This window comes from Triticum urartu, chromosome 4A (assembly GCF_056163025.1).
Source record: "Triticum urartu cultivar PI428250 chromosome 4A, HENAU_Tu73, whole genome shotgun sequence".
Classification (NCBI taxonomy): domain Eukaryota; kingdom Viridiplantae; phylum Streptophyta; class Magnoliopsida; order Poales; family Poaceae; genus Triticum; species Triticum urartu.
Genome location: NC_141876.1, coordinates 287449287 through 287472464, shown reverse-complemented (window position 1 = coordinate 287472464; position 23178 = coordinate 287449287).

Below are 23178 nucleotides of genomic sequence, written 5' to 3'. Positions count from 1 at the left end.
AGAAATTATGTGAAATACTATAAGACATGTGATGCAGCTCACCTCGACGACAAACAAAAGCATCAGCCATTATGACCCCGCGTAAGTACATGGACAGGCATGTTAAGTACAACAGGGTTAGCATCCACTAAAAATAGCAAATGGGCAGCATCTCTAGTGATATCCTGAGTCATGTATTGTAAGTTTGTTGTTGGTATTGGTGAAATTGAGCTGGACACGGTAATAGTTGAACATCACATAGTGTGCAGTACTGAAATAAACAAGGCACGAACATGCTTAATACATCAACCATACAAATCATAGCCGTTGCAAGTGGTATTGGTAAGATTTAGCTTGTCAGATCTTACCTGTTAAGTCCTAGGGGGTAGTCGCTGGGGGACTTCATCTGGGCCAGAGCCGGTACCATGTCGGTGGCGGCAGAGGAGGCGACGTGTTCCTCCTGGTCAACACGCACAGCGACCATCCTGCCACATACCACCATTAGCTCCTGGCGGGAGGGATTTGGAGGCGTGAGGATGTTTCACAGGCTAATGATTAACGCAAAAAATGCACACAGGCACACATGCTAATCAACGCTCAAAGCCCTCAAAGGATGCTCTTACCAACATTGTACATTAATACTACAAACTTAAAGTACTACTAGTAATTTGCTCTAATACTACAAACTTAAACTACTTCTTACATGCTGCCATCAGGGCCTGCTAGCCAGACGTCGACGTTCTCCTTCCCGGCCTTTTAGGCGGCAACCCACCGTGCCTCCCGTGCCTATTTTTTCTTGTGGCGGCGGGACTCTCCTTTCTTGACTTCTTTCTGCCTTTTCCGCTCCTTCTGTGCGGCTTTGGCCGCCTCTAGATCCACCACCCATTCAGCCATGGCAGCCTCAAAGTTCGCCCATGTAACTATCTGGGCGCCTGCGGCGATGAACTCGGCGCAGCGAGATGCCATCGCTTCCTTACCATGTGTGCGGTCACGTGCGGCGAGGAACACGGCGTGGCGGGATGCCATCGCTTCCTTACCAGTTACTGTGCGCCGCGGTGCCATGGACGACATTGGAGTGAGCTCTGGGATGGAGGGGCCAGGCAGCCATACAGTGCGGCGGTGTTCAAGAGCTTAACGACAAACCACAACAGAAATTTGGCTTCCCTTACAATTTTGCTCAGTCATTATCGCACACGGTTCATCTCCGTCGCTTCCGAAAACATTGTGCACTGAGCCTATTATGTGTTGCGTTATGATTGGTTGGAACCCCAGGCACGCGGATCGTGCGTGTGCACTGTAGGATGCGCCCGCGATTGAACGACAATCCATGTCCCTCACATCACATCCGTGCACCTATAGCTGGATTGGATTTATATGCGCTAAATGCCTAGAAAATGCACATAATCTCCTAAATATGGTAAATGAGCCTGGAAAAATGCCAAGTTTGAACGAGGTGATTTGCAGGGTGTATGTTCGTCGTAGAAAAAAACTCTAGGGCAATGAACAAAGAAAATTTGGACTCCCTTCAATCTTGGGGATTTCCCTCTCAAAAGCATGGAACTTCCTCGGTGATGGTTCGATTTATGAAGGGCGTGCATGACGAGATAAACCAAACCTTCTCAAATTTTTACCAGGGCATGGTGAGATCATACCATGGCACCATGCCAGGCGTCGTGTTTTTTAAGCATTTATTTCATTTTTCTATAGTTGAAAACCCAACAAACAAACATTTGTGGTTGACTATTTCCACACATTTCATTGAAATATATGTCCATTCCTTGTAAAAGGCATGAGAATTTACTAAATGGCACGAGCATGGTTTTCTAGGCCGTTCTTGTGGACCCTTTCATCCATCGATTGGTTGAACTTGAGTTATGCACATTAATGCCTAGGAAATGCACATAATCCCCTAAATATGGCAAATGAACATGGAAAAGTGCCAAATTTGAACACAGTGATTTGCAGTTTGTATGTTAATCGTAGAAAAAAATTCGCGGACAAAGGACAAAGGAAATTTGGACCCCCCCTTCAATTTGGTGATTCCCTCTCGAAACCATGAAACTTCCTCGGTGATGGTTCGATTTATGAAAGGCGCGCATCACGACATAAGGAAAACATTCTCCAATTTTTACCAGGGCATGGTGAGGCCATACCATGGCACCATGCTAGGCATCATGTTCTCCAACCATGTTTTACATTTTTTGTATAGTTGTTAACCGAGTAAACGACGCGTTTATGGTTGACTATTGCCACATATTTCCTTCAAATATCTGCCCATTCCTTGTAAAAGGCATGAGAATGTACAAAATAACACGAGCATGGTTTTCCAGACCATTCTTGTGAACCTTTTCATTCACTGATTGTTCGAATTTGTATTATGTCCATTAATGCCTAGAAAATGCGCATAATCCCCTAAATATGGTAAATGAGGCCGGGAAAATGTCAAATTTGAACATGTTGCATTTGAGGCGGTATCTTGATCGTTGGAAAAAAACTGAATGACAAACTAGGACGAAAATTTGTATTCCCCTTCAATCTTGGGGATTTCCCTCTCGAAAGCACGGACTTCCTTGGTGATGGTTCGATTTATGAAGGGCGTGCATGACGACACATAAGCCAAATCTTCTCAAATTTTTACTAGGGCATGGTGAGGTCATACCATGGCACCATGCAAGGCGTCATAATTTTTTAAGCATTTATTTCATTTTTTCTATAGTTGAAAACCCAACAAACAAACATTTGTAGTTGACTATTGCCACTCATTTCATCGAAATATCTATCCATTATTCCTTGTAAAAGGCATGAGAATTTACTAAATGGCATGAGCATGCACGGTTTCCCAGGCCGTTCTTGTGGACCCGTTCATGCACCGATTATTTGAACTTGAATTATGTGCATTAATGCCTAGGAAATGCACATAATTCCCTAAATATAGAAAATGAACCCGAAAAAGTGCCAAATTTGAACACGGTGATTTGTAGGTTGTATGTTCATCATAGAAAAAAAACTCATGGGCAAAGGACAAAGGAAATTTGGACCCCCCTTCAATCTTGGTGATTTCCCCCTCGAAACCATGAAACTTCCTCGGTGATGGTTCATTTTATGAAAGGCGTCCATGACGACATTTTTACCAAGGCACGGTGAGGTCATACCATGGCACTACACCAGGTGTCATGTTTTTCCAAGCATGTATTTCATTTTTGTATAGTTGTTAACCCAGCAAACGACACATTTATGGTTGACTATTGCCACACATTTCCTTGAAATATCTGCCCATTCCTTGTAAAAGGCATGAGAATGTACTAAATAGCGCGAGCATGGTTTTCCAGACCGTTCTTGTGCACCTTTTCATGCACCGATTGTTCGAATTTGAATTGTGTGCATAATTAATGCCTAGAAAATGCACATAAGCCCCTCAATATGGTAAATGAGTTCGGAAAAATGTCAAATTTGAACATGTTGCATTTGAGGCGGTATGTTGATCGTTGGAAAAAAATTGAATGACAAACTAGGACGGAAATTTGGATTCCCCTTCAATCTTGGTGATTTCCCTCTCGAAAGCATTGAACTTCCTCGGTGATGGTTCGATTTATGAAGCGCATGCATGACGAGATAAATCAAACCTTCTTAACTTTTAACCAGGGAACGGTGAGGCCATACCATGGCACCGTGCGAGCCGTCATGTTTTTCAAGCACATATTTCATTCTTCTATAGTTGATAGCCGTGTAAATGACACATTTGTGGTTGATTATTGCCACGCATTCCATTGAAATATCGGCCCATTCCTTGTAAAAGGCTTGAGAAATTACTAAATACCACGAGTATGGTTTTTCGAGACCGTTCTTGTGCACCCTTTCATGCACCGGTTGTTTGAATTTGAATTATGTGCGTTAATGCCTACAAAATGCACATAATCCCCTAAATTTTGAAAATGAACCCGGAAAAGTGTCAAATTTGAACACGGTGACACTACAAAAAAGACACATCCGTGACATTTTGGGCCAAACGAATTTTTTTCTGTCATACTTATGACACTTCTATGACGATAATTGTGACAAAACCCGGTATCATCATAGATGTGGTGGGGTCCTACTTCTATGACAAAAATCATGACAGAAAATGGGCTTTTCGTCCTTGGTGGGCTGGAGACGCAGCTGCATGACATTCTTTGGGCCGTCCACGTAACGCCCTCGATGCGGCTATATCTCCTACGTGTCGAAGCATGACTCAGAGGCATAACCGCATTAAAAGCAATGTCGCAAGTGAGGTAATCTTCACACAACCCATGTAATACATAAGGGAAAGAGATACATAGTTGGCTTACAATCGCCACTTCACACAATTACATGAATAAAGCATTACATCAACCAGATACAAACAAGGTCCGACTACGGAACCAAAATAAAAGAAGAACCCCAAATGCGACACGGTCCCCGATCGACCCCAACTGGGCTCCACTACCGATCAACTAGAACGAAACGACACAATGGACAAGATCTTCATCGAGCTCCTCCTAAGCTTGGTTGCGTCATCTGCACGGACTCATCGGCACCTGCAAGCTGGTTTTGGAAGTATCTGTGAGTCACGGGGACTCAGCAATCTCGCACCCTCGCGATCAAGACTATTTAAGCTTATGGGTAAGGTAGAGGTATGAGGTGGAGCTGCAGCAAGCGACTAGCATATATGGTCGCTAACATATTCGCAAAAGAGAGCGAGAAGAGAAGGCAAAGCACGAACGAAGAACTATGAACAAGAAGTGATCCTAGAACAACCTACGTCGAACATAACTCCAACACCGTGTTCACTTCTCGGACACCGCGGGAAAGAGACCATCACGGTTACACACGCAGTTGACCCATTTTAATTAAGTTAAGGTTCAAGTTATCTACAACCGGACATTAACAAATTCCCATCTGCCCATAACCGCGGGCACGGCTTTCGAAAGTTCAAAACCCTGCAGGGGTGTCCCAACTTAGCCCATGACAAGCTCTCACGGTCAACGAAGGAATAGACCTCCTCCCGAGACATTCCGATCAGACTCGGTATCCCGGTTCTACAAGACATCCTCGACAATGGTAAAACAAGTCCAGCAAGACCGCTCGATGCGCCGACATCCTGATAGGAGCTGCACATTTCTCGTTCTCAGGGCAACACCGGATGAGCACTCCGTACAACTAAAACCAGCCCTCAAGTTTCCCCGAGGTGGCGCTGCAAAGGACTCTAGTTTGGACCAACACTTAGACAAGCACTGGCCCGGGGGGTTAAAATAAAGATGACCCTCGGGATGCGTGACTCCCAAGGGAAAAAGGCTAGGTGGCGAATGGTAAAACCAAGGTTGTGCCTTGCTGGAGGTGTTTTATTCAAAGCGAACTGTCAAGGGGTTCCCATTATAACCCAACCATGTAAGGAACGCAAAATCCGGGAACATAACATCGATATGACGGAAACTAGGGTGGCAAGAGTGGAACAAAACACCAGGCATAAGGCCGAGCCTTCCACCCTTTACCAAGTATATAGATGCATTAATTAAATAATATATATAGTGATATCCCAACAAGTAAACATGTTCCAACAAGGAACAACAACTCCATGTTCCAACAAGGAACATATTTCAATCTTCACCTGCAACTAACAACGCTATAAGAGGGGCTGAGCAACGCGGTAACATAGCCAAACAACGGTTTGCTAGGACAAGGTGGGTTAGAGGCTTGGTTCAACAATATGGGTGGCATGATAAGCAAGTGGTAGGTATCACAGCATAGGCATAGCAAAAGAGCGAGCATCTAGCAAGCAAAGATAGAAGTGATTTCCAGGGTATGGTCATCTTGCCTGAGATCCCGCAAGGAAGAAGAATGAGTCCATGAAGAAGACAAACAGAGGTTGACGAACGGGTCCTCACAAACGCGACGTTATCGGAACCAACCCGAAGAAGCAAACACCGGAAAAGAAGCACACAACATAGTAAACAACCAACACATGAACATGGTATGATATGCAGGATGCGGTATGCGATGCATATGCATGATTTGACAAGGAATGCATGAACCTGGCCTCAACTTGGAAATACAAGTGTTCCACTGGAAAGATGAGATGAAATCGCTTGAAAACGATATAAAGAACGCCGGAATCGGAGTTACGGTTTGGAAATGGCAAGCAATTCCAATATGACACCGGTCTGCGATTTACAGCAAGTAGCTATCTAAATGCAACAAGATGAACATGCTACAGCACTCAAACATGGCAACACAATACATGGCAGGGATCCGTTCATGAAGCTTAACAAAACTCTAGCACTGAGCTACGGCCAATTCATCTATTAATAGGTTCAAACAAGCATGGAAAAAATGCATATGGTAAACAGATTTCAGACTTTGTGAAATTAACACTTGTCTGGAATCTCAGATCAGATAGCACACTTCGGAGCATGAAAACTATATGCTACATGACCTAAACATGGCAAAGTAAATAATGGCATGGAGCTACACAAGAGCCAAAAGGGATCAAAAAATACAATTGCAAGCATGTAAACATGGCAAAAACATAATTAGTTCTCAGACTTAGTGAAAACTGGAGCATGCTGAAACAGATATCAAGTAGGCATGTTTACGAGCTCGATGCACTTACTACAGAGCAAGGCATGACAATATAAGCATACACCCATCAAGAATACACATTATACAAGCTATACATGGCAATAACAATAACATAGCATGCACGGATCAACTACAACATCCTCGGCAAAATCGCTAACAAGTAGACAATCTGCCCAGATTCACGAAATGACAAAAGTAGAGCTCGATTGACTCAAGCTAGGGTGCTCCATAATTGCAAAAAAAGACATGGATGGATAGAGCACTACAAGATTAACAAATCATCCTTACTGATCATCCTCAAAAGAGGCACGGATCACTAGGAAACAACATGAACATATGGCATATTGAGAAAAACAGGTCAAGGACTTAGTGGAAATGCTAAGTCCCTAAAATCAGCATTAACGAATGCCTCACTTTGCAAGCTTGTGCTAGTCAGTACACACATCACAAAAATACATGGGTTGCACTTCTAGAAAGATGGAAAAACCCTTAACAAAACATATGTAGAGCTCATGGGCATATCATGCACACATTAATCATGGCAAAAATGACAAATACCTAAATGGAGCAGCAGATCTGACAATTATCTCAAGTAGCACTCTTCTAACAGCATTTAGGGCATCAAGATGAGCTCAAATGAAAATGATGAAATGAGATGAAATGATGTGCTCTCTGAGACGAACATTTTGATATGCTATATGCTCAAATCGGAGCCACGGATGCGGAGTTACGGCATGAAGAACATGGGCATATGAATCTGGGAATTTCGGGGACTTAGTGGAATTTCGGTGAGCGTCAAATAGTAAAATGCGCATAGGGCGGAGGATAGGGTTAGCTCACCCCGTGGGCTTCGGCCTGGAGAGGGAAGAGAAGCGGATCGGGCCGGCTCGAGGAGGCCCATCTCGCAGGGAGGAGGCCCATGCGGGCGCTCGTCGTCTCCTCCACCGGAAACCGAGCAAGGCCATGGCGGCGCCAGCGACGCAGGGCTCCGGCGGGAGGGTTCGAGGACGCGGGGAGGCCGGCATGGTCGGGAACGGGCAGATCCGGGCCTGAGGACCCCGGATCTGGCGGAACTTGACGAGGATGCGGCCAGCGGCGAGTCTCCCACGGCGGTGGCGGATCCTGGAAACAGAGAGAGAGAGAACTCCGGTGAGGGAGAGAAGCAGCAGGAGGAAGAAAGAGAGAGGCGCGGCCTGGCCTGGCCGGACACGGTCGTCGGCGGCGGCGTCGGGTTGCCGGCCGGCCCGAGGAGGCGTGAGGAGCAGAGGCTCCGGCGGACGGTGGCGGGAACTCCAGCGAGCCGGGCGCGTGCAGTAGCGCGCTCGGTGGGAGGACGGCGGCGGACACGTGGCGAGCGGTGAGTGGTGGTGGTTGCCGGCGGACGTTGTCTGGCGCGGGGAGGAAGATGGCTAGGGTTTCATCCGCGAAAATTTCGAAGGGGATCACAAATATATAGGTAGAGGGAGCTAGGAGAGTCCAAATGAGGTGCGGTTTTCAGCCACGCGATCATGATCGAATGCCCTAGATGATGGATGGGGTTTTGGTGGGTTTTGGGCTAAAATGGAGGGGTGTTCGGCTGCAACACACACGAGGCCTTTTCGGTCCCTCGGTTAACCATTGGAGCATCAAACGAAGTCCAAATGATACGAAACTTGACAGGCGGTCTACCGGTAGTAAGCCAAGGCCGCTTGGAAGGTCTCGGTCCAATCCGGAAATGTTTAATCCCCACACACAAAAGAAAGGTAGAAAGGATCACTGGAGGAGAATGGAACGCCGGAATGCAAAACGGACAACGGGAAAAATGCTCGGATGCATGAGACGAACATGTATGCAAATGAAATGCACATGATGACATGATATGCAATGCATGACACGCAAGCAATGACAACACACCAACAGCGAATAACTGGAGGACACCTGGCACATCGGTCTCGGGGCGTTACAACACTCCACCACTACGAGAGGATCTCGTCCCGAGATCTAGAATGGCACCGGAGGGAAAAAGGAAGACAAAGAGAAGAGGTAAAACTAAGTTGCTCCTTTGACCAACGAGTGAAACCAAATAACCTTGAGGGGTTGAACAAATTCAAGAAAAGAATACAACGAAGGTAAACAAAGTCGAAAACACTCCGTTAGCAAGGAGGGACAAAGAACATTGCGAAAAACCTCGATATTGAAGGGGAAGATATATATTGAGAGCACTCCGGTTAAGAAGTTATGCAAGACTTGATACGGTGAAAAGAACTTGAGCAAAAAGGGCACAACACTCCGGTTAAATGGATAGGCATGAAAAGAACATGATCCTGACAAAACAAGATGGGTTGAAGAGAACAACATCACAATGCCTCCGGAACAAAAGTAAGAATGGAATGAAGTTAACGAAGGGAAACAAGGTCTTGAGGGGGCATGCTTACAACAAAAGCTAGAACGGAGTTGTTGGAAAACCAACAATGAAAATAATAAGCTTGATATGCTCTTATGGAATACATCTCAAATTATGAGGTGACAACCTGCCACTCACGGGAAAAAGAATTGGATTGATATGAACGAGGAGACGAGAAACTTATTTCACCGGGAGGATAAATGAAGAGCTTGGGTCAATTATACGCCTGACAATAGCAAGATCCTTAGGGAAAGCTTAAGGTGAAAAATAGCCCAAGATAACTCCAATGACGAGATTGATGGATTTAAAATACCTCATTCTTAACAACATGTGAATCATGAAACATGAACTCAAATTATCAAGAATGACATAACACCACCTCAAAAGATTAGATAGGAAGAACTGCACTCCGGATTACAAGATGAAGAATGCTTGAGCTCCTTTGAAAAGAATCTTGACGAACACTTCGAGAAGGAATATAATCCTTGATGAACCATCATGTAGAACCTTCAAGAGAACTCCGTAAATACAAAGAAATGATCAATTGAAATGGAGGATGAAAAGAATAAGGTTGAAGCCTTGCAATGATTTAAATGGATCTCGTGATGAAATAATTGAGAGAAGTTGGAACTCCGGGAAAGAAAAGATAAAGCATCTCGAACTAAGAATATGATATGATGAGCCACTCCGGAAAAAAAAGGAATAGAATAAACTCGATGAAACAAGAATAAGAATTACATTATGCTTATCCTTCACCAATTAAATTGATGACAATCAATGGATTTGACATACTACTTATTCTCGTAGAAAGGATTAAGATAGATAATGCGCAAACTTGAAGAGGCCTTCGATGATCCACCGGTAGGATTTGAAAGAACGGAAGTATGATAACGTAAGAAGAGGAATCTTGAACAAGCCACCGTAAGAATTGAAAATGAACGAAGAAAAGATAAAGAAACACTGGAAAGAATTAACAAATGAACGAAGAAGCTTGAGGGGATTTAGATACATCAGAACGAAGAGATCAAGAACTGATTAGAGGATATTTGATTGATGCACCGATAAGATTTGGAGAATGTGAGCTGCCGGCTGAAATGAATAATATTTGAAAAGATGGCCTTCGGAGGAAAAAATGGAAAAAAACTCAAGAAATGCTCCAGATGGGTGAAAAGGATTCTCACATTCGAAAACAATTACGAGAGGATGGCAACAAGCTAGAATCACAAATCTTGAAGAGAATGGAGCAAGATTAAAGAGAAACTCTTCTTCGGTCTTCAAATCCGAGAATGACAACGAGAAACACCACCATGAATAATTTAGACACTCCGGGAGAATCAAAAGCGAAGAGGTTGAGCCAACTATGAAAAGAATTTGAAAGATCTTGGAGAAAGGCATTTGACTGATGATAAATCATTCTTACGTCAAACTTTGAAAAGAATTTGATACCAACTTTTCTAAGATCGCGAAGCCTCTCTCAAATCTTCTCCAGAAGCACGTCAAGTACGTTTGGTCTCCGGAGTGTGACATTGCTTTCAACACTTTGAAAGAGAAATTGATTACTGCTCTAGTTCTCACTCCGCCTGATGAATCCAAGCCGTACGAGGTCTTTTGTGATGCCTCTCTCCAAGGTCTTGGCGCAGTGTTCATGCAAGAGAAGAAAGTTGTTGCTTATACCTCTTGCCAGTTGAAGCCCAACGAGAAGAACTACCCCACTCATGATCTCGAGTTGGCGGCAGTTGTGCATGCTCTTTTGACTTGGAGACATCTCTTATTGGGAAGAAAAGTGGACATTTTCACTGATCACAAGAGTCTCAAGTACATCTTCACTCGGCCTAATCTCAACCTCAGGAAAACTCGATGGGTCGAAATGATTCAAGAGTATAATCCGAGTATCGAGTATACTCCACGCAAGGCCAATGTGATTGCTGACGCATTGAGCAGAAAGGCTTATTGCAACAGTCTGATTCTCAAGCCTTATCAACCCGAGCTTTGTGAAGCTTTCCGAAAACTTAATCTGCAAGTTGTTCCTCAAGGTTTCCACGCCAACCTTCAAGTCTCTCCTACCTTGGAAGACCAGATTTGCGAGGCTCAACATCTTGATGCTATGGTGAAGAAGGTGAAGATTGGGATTGCCAAGAGCCAAGCCAAGTACAAGTGCTACCGCCTTGATGACAAGGATACTCTCTTTTTCGAGGATCGTATTGTTGTTCCCAAAGGTGACCTTCGTAAAGTGATCATGAACGAGGCTCACAATTCACTCCTCTCCATCCACCCTGGGAGCACGAAGATGTATCAAGACCTCAAGCAGACTTATTGGTGGACTCGAATGAAGCGCGAGATTGCTCAGTTCGTGAATGAATGTCATGTCTGCAGAAGAGTGAAGGCAGAACACCAAAGGCCAGCTGGTCTCCTCCAACCTCTTGCCCTTCCAGAATGGAAGTTTGACCACATTGAGATGGACTTCGTGACTGGGTTTCCAAAGTCCAAACGTGGCAACGATGCTATATTCGTTGTCATCGACAAACTCACCAAAGTGGCTCACTTTCTGCCTATCAAAGAGTCAATCACTGCAGCTCAATTGGCGGAGCTCTATACCTCTCGAATTTTCTCTCTGCACCGTATTCCACAAGTGATCTCTTCAGACCGTGGCAGCATCTTTACCTCCAAGTTTTGAGATTCTTTTCAGAAGGCCATGGGCACTAACATCCACTTCAGTACAGCTTTCCATCCTCAAACTAGCGGTCAAGTCGAGCATGTCAATCAGATTCTTGAAGATATGCTCAGGGCTTGTGTGATCTCCTTCGGCATGAAGTGGGAGGATTGTCTTCCATATGCTGAATTCTCCTACAACAACAGTTTTCAAGCAAGTTCGGGCAAGGCCCCATTTGAAATTCTGTATGGCAGGAAGTGCCGTACCCCTCTCAACTGGTCTGAAACCGATGAACGTCAGCTTTTGGGTAATGACTTAATCACAGAGGCAGAGGAAATGTGCAAAGTCATTTGAGATAACCTCAAAGCAGCCCAATCCCGTCAGAAGAGCTACTATGATAGTAAGCATCGTGATTTGGCTTTCGAGATCGGAGATCATGTTTACCTCCGCGTCTCTCCAATGAAAGGTACTCGTTGCTTCGGTATCAAAGGGAAGCTTGCCCCTAGATACGTGGGACCTTTCAAGATTGTCAGCAAGAGAGGCGATCTCGCCTATCAACTCGAGCTTCCTTCAAACTTTGCAAATGTTCATGACGTGTTCCATGTCTCTCAGCTTCGAAAGTGCTTCAAGACTCCTGAACGCACCGTCAACTTCGAGGACATTGAGCTCCAAGAAGATATCTCTTATTGTGAGCACCCAGTTGCTATTCTTGAAGAGACTGAACGCAAGACTCGCAACAAGTCAATCAAATTCCTCAAAGTCAAGTGGTCACACCATTCTGACCGTGAAGCTACCTGGGAACGCGAGGATCACCTCCATTCTGAATACCCGGCGTTCTTTCAGTCCTAGATCTCGGGACAAGATCCTTTCGTAGTGGTGGAGTGTTGTAACACCCCGGATATGATTTACCCAATATGTAATCCAACTCTTGCCGTTTCCGGCCTTAAGTTATTTTATTTTCTCGGGTTCGGGTTTTTGTCTCCGTGTGTTGTTATCGTTGTCATGCTTCTCATATCATGTCATCATGTGCATTGCATTTGCATACGTGTTCATCTCTTGCATTCGAGCATTTTCCCCGTTGTCCATTTTGCATTCCAGCGCTTCGTTCTCCTCCGGTGGTCATTTCTACCTTTCTCTCGTGTGTGGGGATTAAACATTTCTGGACTGGACCGAGACTTGCCAAGCGGCCTTGGTTTACTACCGGTAGACCGCCTGTCAAGTTTCGTATCATTTGGACTTCGTTTGATACTCCAACGGTTAACCGAGGGACCGAAAAGGCCTCGTGTGTGTTGCAGCCCAACACCCCTCCAAGTTGGCCCAAAACCCACCTAAACCCTGTCCATCATCTAGAGCATTCGATCACGATCGCGTGGCCGAAAACCGCACCTCATTTGGACTCTCCTAGCTCCTCCTATGCCTATATAAAGACCCCCTCCGAAATTCTCCTTCTCCTTCCCCCCAAACCCTAGTCTCCTTCGTCTCCACGCGCCGGCGGACACTTTTCCGTCCGGCCGGACACGTCCACACCGCCTGTCCGCACCACATGGCGCCTCCCTATTCGCCCGGTGGCCGCGCCCACTTCGCCGCGCCTCCACCCGCGCGCCGGCCCGCTCGGCCTGCGTAGGGCCCCCGCGGGCCCGAAGCTCCTCGCCGCCCGGGAGCCCGAGCCGCCACCGTCCTCTTCCTCCACGACGCCCGGTCGCCGGACGCCGCCGCCACGGCGCCGCCGCGCGCCATCGCCGACCTCCGCCTCTCCTCCGCCGTCCGCCGCCGCCAAGCCGCGTCGGGGCCGCGCCCGACGACCGCCGTCAACTCCTCCTCCGCCCTCGTGCCCGGATCCGGGTCCCTCTCCCTCCTCCTCCTCCTCGGAACGGCAAGTCTGGCGACCCTCTGGCGACCTCGAAGCTCCGGCGAACAGTGATCCCGACGAACCTCGTATTCTGTGCCGGCTGGATCTGGATCTGAGATCCCGTTTGGGTTGACTTTTGCCCGAAACCCTAGTTTATTTGCTCCTATTCATCGCATCGTATCTCCGCATCCGTAGCTCCGTTTTGGGCATATAGCATGTCAAAATGTTCGCCTCAGAGACCACATCCTTTCATTCCATTGCATCATTTTCACTTGAGTTCATCTTGATGCCCGAAATGTTGTTAGAAGAGTGCTACTTGAGTTAATTGTCAGATCTGCTGCTCCGTTTAGATATTTGTCATTTTTGCCATGATTATTGTGTGCATGATATGCCCCTGAGCTCTACATATGTTTTGTTAAGGGTTTTGCCATATTTCTAGAGGTGCAACCCATGTATTTTTGTGATGTGTTTGGTGACTAGCACAAGCTTGCAAAGTGAGGCACTTGGTAATGCTGATTTCAGGGACTTAGCATTTCCACTAAGCCCTTGAGCTGTTTATCTCAATATGCCATATGTCCATGTTGTTTCCTAGTGATCCGTGCCTCTTTTGAGGATAATCAGTAAGGATGTTTTGTTAATCTTGTAGTTCTCTATACATACATGTCTTTGTTTGCAGTTATGGAGCACCCTAGCTTGAGTCAATCGAGCTCTACTTTTGCTCTTTCGTGAATCTGGGCAGATTGTCTACTTGTTAGCGATTTTGCCGATGATGTTGTAGTTGATCCGTGCATGCTATGTTATTGTTATTGCCATGTCTAGCTTGTATTTTGTGCATTTTTGACGGGTGTATGCTTAGATGGTCATGACTTGCTCTGTAGTGAGTGCATCGAGATCGTAAACATGCCTACTTGATATCTGTTTCAGCATGCTCCAGTTTTCACAAAGTCTGATAACTGATTATGTTTTTGCCATGTTCACATGCTTGCAATTGTATTTTCTGATGCCTTTTGGCTCAAGGTCACTAAGGGAATTTTGTTAAGCTCTTTGAGTAGCTCCATGCCATGCTTTACTTTGCCATGTTCAGGTCCTGTAGCATATAGTTTTGTTGCTCCGAAGAGTGCTATCTGATTTGAAATTCCAGACAAGTGTTAATTTCACTAAGTCTGAAATTTGTTTACCATATGCATTTTTGCCATGCTTGTTTGAACCTGTTATTGGATGATTTGGCCGTAGCTCAGTGCTAGACTTTTGTTAAGAATCATGAATGCATCCCTTCCATGTATTTTGATGCCATGTTTGAGTGCTGTAGCATGTTCATCTTGTTGCATTTATATGGCTACTTGCTGTAAATTGCAGAACGTGGTCATATTTGAATTGCTTGCCATTTCCAAACCGTAACTCCGATTCCGGCGTTCTTTATATCGTTTTCAAGCGATTTCATCTCATCTTTCCAGTGGAACACTTGGATTTCCATGTTGAGGCCAGGTTCATGCATTCCTTGTCACATCTTGCATATGCATCCCGCATCACATCCCGCATAGCATACCATCCTTGCATCATATCGTTTGAGCTATGCACGTGGTTGATTGTGTTTCGTTTGCTTGTTTGTCTTGTTTGGGTAGAGCCGGGAGACGAGTTCGCTAACGAGGAGCCCATTGAGTTTGCTTTCGAGGATCCAGTCAACTCTGACAACTTTGCAGGCAAGATGATCATACCCTCGAAATCACTACTATCTTTGCTTTGCTAGATGCTCGCTCTTTTGCTATGCCAATGCTACGATGCCTACCATTTGCTTTCAAGCCTCCCAAATTGCCATGTTCAGCCTCTAACCCACCATGTCCTAGCAAACCGTTGATTGGCTATGTTACCGCTTTGCTCAGCCCCTTTTATAGCGTTGCTAGTTGCAGGTGAAGATTGGAGACCGTTCCTTGTTGGAACATTTATTTACTTGTTGGGATATCATTATATTATCTTGTTATCTTAATGCATCTATATACTTGGTAAAGGGTGGAAGGCTCGGCCTCTCGCCTAGTGTTTTGTTCCACTCTTGCCGCCCTAGTTTCTGTCATATCGGTGTTATGTTCCCGGATTTTTGCGTTCCTTACACGGTTGGGTTATAATGGGAACCCCTTAATAGTTCGCCTTGATTAAAGCTTTTCCAGCAATGCCCAACCTTGGTTTTACCATTTGCCACCTAGCCTCTTTTTCCCTTGGGTTTCCGGAGCCCGAGGGTCATCTTATTTTAGCCTCCCCCCTGGGCCAGTGCTCCTCTGAGTGTTGGTCCAAACTAGAGTCCTGTGCAGCGCCTCCTCGGGGAAACTCAAGGTTTGGTTTTAGTTGTATGGAGCGCTCATCTGAGTGTGCCCTGAGAACGAGATATGTGCAGCTCCTATCGGGATTTGTCGGCACATTCGGGCGGTGTTGCTGGTCTTGTTTTAACCTATCGAAGTGTCTTGAAGAACCAAGGTACCGAGTCTGATCGAAACGTCTCGGGAGGAGGTCTATTCCTTCATTGACCGTGAGAGCTTGTCATGGGCTAAGTTGGGACTCCCCTGCAGGGATTTGAAGTTTCGAAAGTTGTGCCCACGGTTATGGGCAGATGGGAATTTTTTAATGTCCGGTTGTAGATAACTTGAACCTTAACTTAATTAAAATGAATCAACCGTGTGAGTTACCGGGATCGTCTCTTCTCGGCGGAGTTCGGAAAGTGAACACGGTGTTGGAGTAATACTTGCCGCAGGATGCCCTCTAGTTATTCGTTCGCGCTTTGCCTCCTCTTCTCGCTCTCTTTTGCGAACAGGATAGCCACCATATATGCTAGTCGCTTGCTGCAGCTCCACATATTTTACCTTGCCTTACCTATAAGCTTAAATAGTCTTGATCGCGAGGGTGCGAGATTGCTGAGTCCCTGTGGCTCACAGATTACTTCCAAACCAGATGCAGGGCCTGATGATTCCGCTCCAGGTGACGTGCTTGAGCTCAAGTGGGAGTTCGACGAGGACTCTCAACGATACTACGTGTCTTTCCCTGATGATCAGTAGTGGTGCCCAGTTGGGGTGATCGGGACTGTGTCGCATGTTGGGTTATCTTTTATTTTGGCGCCGTAGTCGGGTCATGAGTGTTTGGATGATGTAATGTTATTTATGTACCTTGATTGACATGGAGAGTGTAAGCCAACTATGTTATCTTCCCTTTATTATTTATATTACATGGGATGTTGCAAAGTTTGCCTCACTTGCGACATTGCTTTCAATGCGATTATGCCTCTAAGTCGTGCTTCGACACGTGGGAGATATAGTCGCATCGAGGGTGTATCCGACGCCTAGGCCCTCCTCTCCAGCCTCCTTCCTCCTCTCCGGCCAAGTCCGGCGACTCTCCGACGAGATCCGGCCCTGCCTCGACTTCCGTGCCAAAGTCAACCCTAGACCCGGAGGGTAAAATTCCCAGATTCATATGCCTCTATTCATCGCATCGTAACTTTGCATCCATAGCTCTGATTCATGCATATAGAATATCAAAATGTTCGCCTTAGAGAGTACATCATTTCATCTCATTATATCATTTTCATTTGAGCTCATCTTGATGCCCGAAATGCTGTTAGAAGAGTGATACTTGAGATAATTGTCAGATCTGCTGCTCCATTTAGATATTTGTCTTTTTTGCCATGATTATTGTGTGCATGTTATGCCCATGAGCTCTACATATGTTTTATTAAGGGTTTTGCCATCTTTCCAGAGGTGCAACCCATGTATTTTTGTGATGTGTGTGGTGACTAGCACGGGCTTGCAAACTGAGGCATTTGCTAATGCTGATTTCAGGGACTTAGCATTTCCACTAAGTCCTTGATCTGTTTATCTCATATGGCCATATGTTCATGTTGTTTCCTAGTGATCCGTGCCTCTTTTGAGGATGATCAGTAAGGATGTTTTGTTAATATTGTAGTGATCTATCCATCCATGTCTTTGTTTGCAATTATGGATCAACCTAGCTTGAGTCAATCGAGCTCTACTTTTGTCATTTCGTGAATCTGCGCAGATTGTCTACTTGTTAGCGATTTTGCCAAGGATGTTGTAGTTGATCCGTGCATGCTATGCTATTGTTCTTGCCATGTCTAGCTTGAATTTTGTGCCTTATTGATGGGTGTATGCTTGTATTTCCATGACTTGCACCGTAGTGAGTGCATTGAGCTCGTAAACATGCCTACTTGAGTTATATTTCAGCATGTGTCAGTTTTTCACTAAGTCTGAAAACTGATTAAGTTTTTGCTATGTTCACGTGCTTGCAATTGTATTTTCTGATCCCTTTTGGCTCAAGGTCACTAAGGGACTTTTGTTAAGCTCTTTGAGTAGCTCCATGCCATGCTTTACTTTGCATGTTCAGGTCCTGTAGCATATTGTTTTCATGCTCCAAAGTGTGCTATCTGATCTGAGATTCCAGACAAGTGTTAATTTCACTAAGTCTGAAATCTGTTTACCATATGCATTTTTGCCATGCTTGTTTGAACCTGTTAATTGATGATTTGGCCATATCTTAGTGCTAGACTTTTGTTAAGCATCATGAATGGATCCCTGCCATGTATTTTGTTTCCATGTTTGACTGCTGTATCATGTTCATCTCGTTACATTTAGATGGTTACTTGTTGTATATCGCAGGCCGGTGTCATATTTGAATTGCTTGCCATTTTCAAACCGTAGCTCCGTTTCCGGCGTTCTTTATATTGTTTTCAAGCGATTTCATCTCATATTCCCAGTGGCACACTTGGATTTCCAAGTTGAGGCCAGGTTCATGCAGTCCTTGTCAAATCTTGCATATGCATCGCATACCGCATCTCGCATATCATACCATGTTCATGAGTTGGTTGTTTACTATGTTGTGTGCTTCTTTTTCGGTGTTTTCTTCTTAGTGTTGGTTCCGATAACGTCGCGTTTGTGAAGACCCGTTCGTCAACGTCCGTTTGTCTTCTTCATGGACTCGTTCTTCTTCCTTGCGGGATCTCAGGCAAGATGATCATACCCTCGAAATCACTTATATCTTTGCTTGCAAGATGCTCGCTCTTTTGCTATGCCTATGCTGCGATACCTACCACTTGCTTATCATGCCTCCCATATTGTTGAACCAAGCCTCTAACCCACCTTGTCCTAGCAAACCGTTGTTTGGCTATGTTACCGCGTTGCTCAGCCCCTCTTATAGCGTTGTTAGTTGCAGGTGAAGATTGAAATATGTTCCTTGTTGGAACATGGAGTTGTTGTTCCTTGTTGGAACATGTTTACTTGTTGGGATATCACTATATATATTATTTAATTAATGCATCTATATACTTGGTAAAGGGTGGAAGGCTCGGCCTTATTCCTGGTGTTTTGTTCCACTCTTGCCGCCCTAGTTTCCGTCATATCGGTGTTATGTTCCCGGATTTTGCGTTCCTTACGCGGTTGCGTAATAATGGGAGCACCTTGACAGTTCGCCTTGAATAAAACTCCTCCAGCAAGGCCCAACCTTGGTTTTACCATTCGCCACCTAGCCTTTTTCCCTTAGGAGTCGCGCATCCCGAGGGTTATCTTTATTTTAACCCCCCGGGGCCAGTGCTTGTCTAAGTGTTGGTCCGAACTAGAGTCCTTTGCAGCGCCACCTCGGGGAAACTTGAGGGCTGGTTTTAGTTGTACGGAGCGCTCATCCGGTGTTGCCCTGAGAACGAGATATGTGCAACTCCTATCAGGATGTCGGCGCATCGGGCGGTCTTGCTGGACTTGTTTTACCATTGTCGAAATGTCTTGTAACCGGGATTCCGAGTCTGATCGGATCTTCCCGCTAGAAGGTCTATTCCTTCGTTGACCGTGAGAGCTTGTCATGGGCTAAGTTGGGACACCCCTGCAGGGATTTAAACTTTCGGAAGCCGTGCCCGCGGTTATGTGCAGATGGGAATTTGTTAATGTCCGGTTGTAGATAACTTGAACCTTAACTTAATTAAAATGGGTCAACTGCGTGTGTAACCATGATGGTCTCTTTCCGGCGGTGTCCGGGAAGTGAACACGGTGTTGGAGTTATATTCAACGTAGGTTGTTCTAGGATCACTTCTTGATCATAGTTCTTCGTTCATGCTTTGCCTTCTCTTCTCGCTCTCTTTTGCGAATATGTTAGCCACCATATATGCTAGTCGCTTGCTGCAGCTCCACCTCATACCTCTACCTTACCCATAAGCTTAAATAGTCTTGATCGCGAGGGTGCGAGATTGCTGAGTCCCCGTGACTCACAGATACTTCCACAACCAGCTTGCAGGTGCCGACAAGACCGTGCAGTTGACGCAACCAAGCTCAGGAGGAGCTCGATGAAGATCTTGTCCTTTGTGTTGTTTCGTTCTAGTTGATCAGTAGTGGAGCCCAGTTGGGGTCGATCGAGGACCTTGTCGCATTTGGGGTTCTTCTTTTATTTTGGTTCCGTAGTCGGACCTTGATTGTATCTGGCTGATGTAATGCTTTATTCATGTAATTGTGTGAAGTGGCGATTGTAAGCCAACTATGTATCTTTTCCCTTATGTGTTACATGGGTTGTTTGCGAAGATTACCTCACTTGCGACATTGCTTTCAATGCGGTTATGCCTCTAAGTCGTGCTTCGACACGTGGGAGATATAGCCGCATCCAGGATGTTGGCGTACTAAACTCAGGTATTCCAGAACTGCAACGATAAAATTATGACGACGACACCTCAGAGCTCAACTCCCCGGGACACTTCCACAAAACCCCTGACAGGAGGCACCAAGACAATGTTCTTCTCACAAAACCATCGGAACGATTCCAAGATACCCGCGTGATCCTAAATTTTTTTTTGTGAAATTTGAGAAGAGAAGAGTCAAAACTCTACGTCAGGATGCCTTACCAGAGCGATGATGAGACTGGGAAGTAAAAATAATTCCTAAACTCTCCGATATATAATTCCTAAATGACTCAAAAAAAAATTCTAGATGCAACTCGGCTCCTAAAAACGATCAGGCAATGGGGCTCCTAAGGTCGGGGAAGGCTGTGATACCAACTTGTAATGCCCTCGATGCGGCTATATCTCCTACGTGTCGAAGCACGACTCAGAGGCATAACCGCATTGAAAGCAATGTCGCAAGTGAGGTAATCTTCACGCAACCCATGTAATACATAAGGGAAAGAGATACATAGTTGGCTTACAATCGCCACTTCACACAATTACATGAATAAAGCATTACAACAACCAGATACAAACAAGGTCCGACTACGGAACCAAAATAAAAGAAGAACCCCAAATGCGACACGGTCCCCGATCAACCCCAACTGGGCTCCACTACTGATCAACTAGAACGAAACCACAGAAAGGACAAGATCTTCATCGAGCTCCTCCTGAGCTTGGTTGTGTCATCTGCACGGACTCATCGGCACCTGCAAGCTGGTTTTGGAAGTATCTGTGAGTCACGGGGACTCAGCAATCTCGCACCCTCGCGATCAAGACTATTTAAGCTTATGGTAAGGTAGAGGTATGAGGTGGAGCTGCAGCAAGCGACTAGCATATATGGTGGCTAACATATTCGCAAAAGAGAGCGAGAAGAGAAGGAAAAGCACGAACGAAGAACTATGAACAAGAAGTGATCCTAGAACAACCTACGTCGAACATAACTCCAACACCGTGTTCACTTCCTGGACACCGCCGGAAACAGACCATCACGGTTACACACGCAGTTGACCCATTTTAATTAAGTTAAGGTTCAAATTATCTACAACCAGACTTTAACAAATTCCCGTCTGCCCATAACCGCAGGCACGGCTTTTGAAAGTTCAAAACCCTGCAGGGGTGTCCCAACTTAGTCCATGACAAGCTCTCACGGTCAACGAAGGAATAGACCTCCTCCCGAGACATTCCGATCAGACTCGGTATCCCGGTTCTACAAGACATCCTCGACAATGGTAAAACAAGTCCAGCAAGACCGCCCGATGCGCCGACATCCTGATAGGAGCTGCACATTTCTCGTTCTCAGGGCAACACCGGATGAGCGCTCCGTACAACTAAAACCAGCCCTCAAGTTTCCCCGAGGTGGCGCTGCAAAGGACTCTAGTTCGGACCAACACTTAGACAAGCACTGGCCCAGGGGGGTTAAAATAAAGATGACCCTCGGGATGCACGACTCCCAAGGGAAAAAGGTTAGGTGGCGAATGGTAAAACCAAGGTTGGGCCTTGCTAGAGGAGTTTTATTCAAAGCGAACTATCAACGGGTTCCCATTATAACCCAACCGTGTAAGGAACGCAAAATCCAGGAACATAACACTGATATGACTGATACTAGGGCGACAAGAGTGGAACAAAACACCAGGCATAAGGCCGAGCCTTCCACCCTTTACCAAGTATATAGATGCATTAATTAAATAAGATATAGTGATATCCCACCAAGTAAACATGTTCCAAACAAGGAACAACATCTCCATGTTCCAACATGGAACAAACTTCAATATTCACCTGCAACTAACAACGCTATAAGAGGGGCTGAGCAAAGCGGTAACATAGCCAAACAACGGTTTGCTAGGACAAGGTGGGTTAGAGGCTTGGTTCAACAATATGGGTGGCATGATAAGCAAGTGGTAGGTATCGCAGCATAGGCATAGCAAAAGAGCGAGCATCTAGCGAGCAAAGATAGAAGTGATTTCGAGGGTATGGTCATCTTGCCTGAGATCCCGCAAGGAAGAAGAATGAGTCCATGAAGAAGATAAACGGACATTGACGAACGGGTCCTCACAAACGCGACGTTATCGGAACCAACCCGAAGAAGCAAACACCGGAAAAGAAGCACACAACATAGTAAACAACCAACACATGAACATGGTATGATATGCGGGATGCGGTATGCGATGCATATGCATGATTTGACAAGGAATGCATGAACCTGGCCTCAACTTGGAAATCCAAGTGTGCCACTGGAAAGATGAGATGAAATCGCTTGAAACCGATATAAAGAACGCCGGAATCGGAGTTACGGTTTGGAAATGGCAAGCAATTCCAATATGACATCGGTCTGCGATTTACAGCAAGTAGCTATCTAAATGCAACAAGATGAACATGCTACAGCACTCAAACATGGCAACAAAATACATGGCAGGGATCCATTCATGAAGCTTAACAAAAGTCTAGCACTGAGCTACGGCCAATTCATCCATTAACAGGTTCAAACAAGTATGGCAAAAATGCATATGGTAAACAAATTTCAGACTTTGTGAAATTAACATTTGTCTGGAATCTCAGATCAGATAGCACACTTCGGAGCATGAAAACTATATGCTACAGGACCTGAACATGGCAAAGTAAAGCATGGCATGGAGCTACTCAAAGTGCTTAACAAAAGTCCCTTAGTGACCTTGAGCCAAAAGGGATCAGAAAATACAATTGCAAGCATGTAAACATGGCAAAAACATAATCAGTTCTCACACTTTGTGAAAACTAGAGCATGCTGAAACAGATATCAAGTAGGCATATTTACGAGCTCGATGCACTTACTACAAAGCAAGGCATGACAATCTAAGCATACACCCATCAAGAATAGACATTATACAAGCTAGACATGGCAAGAACAATAACATAGCATGCACGGATCAACTACAACATCCTCGGCAAAATCGCTAACAAGTAGACGATCTGCCCAGATTCACGAAATGACAAAAGTAGAGCTCGATTGACTCAAGCTAGGTTGCTCCATAATTGCAAACAAAGACATGGATGGA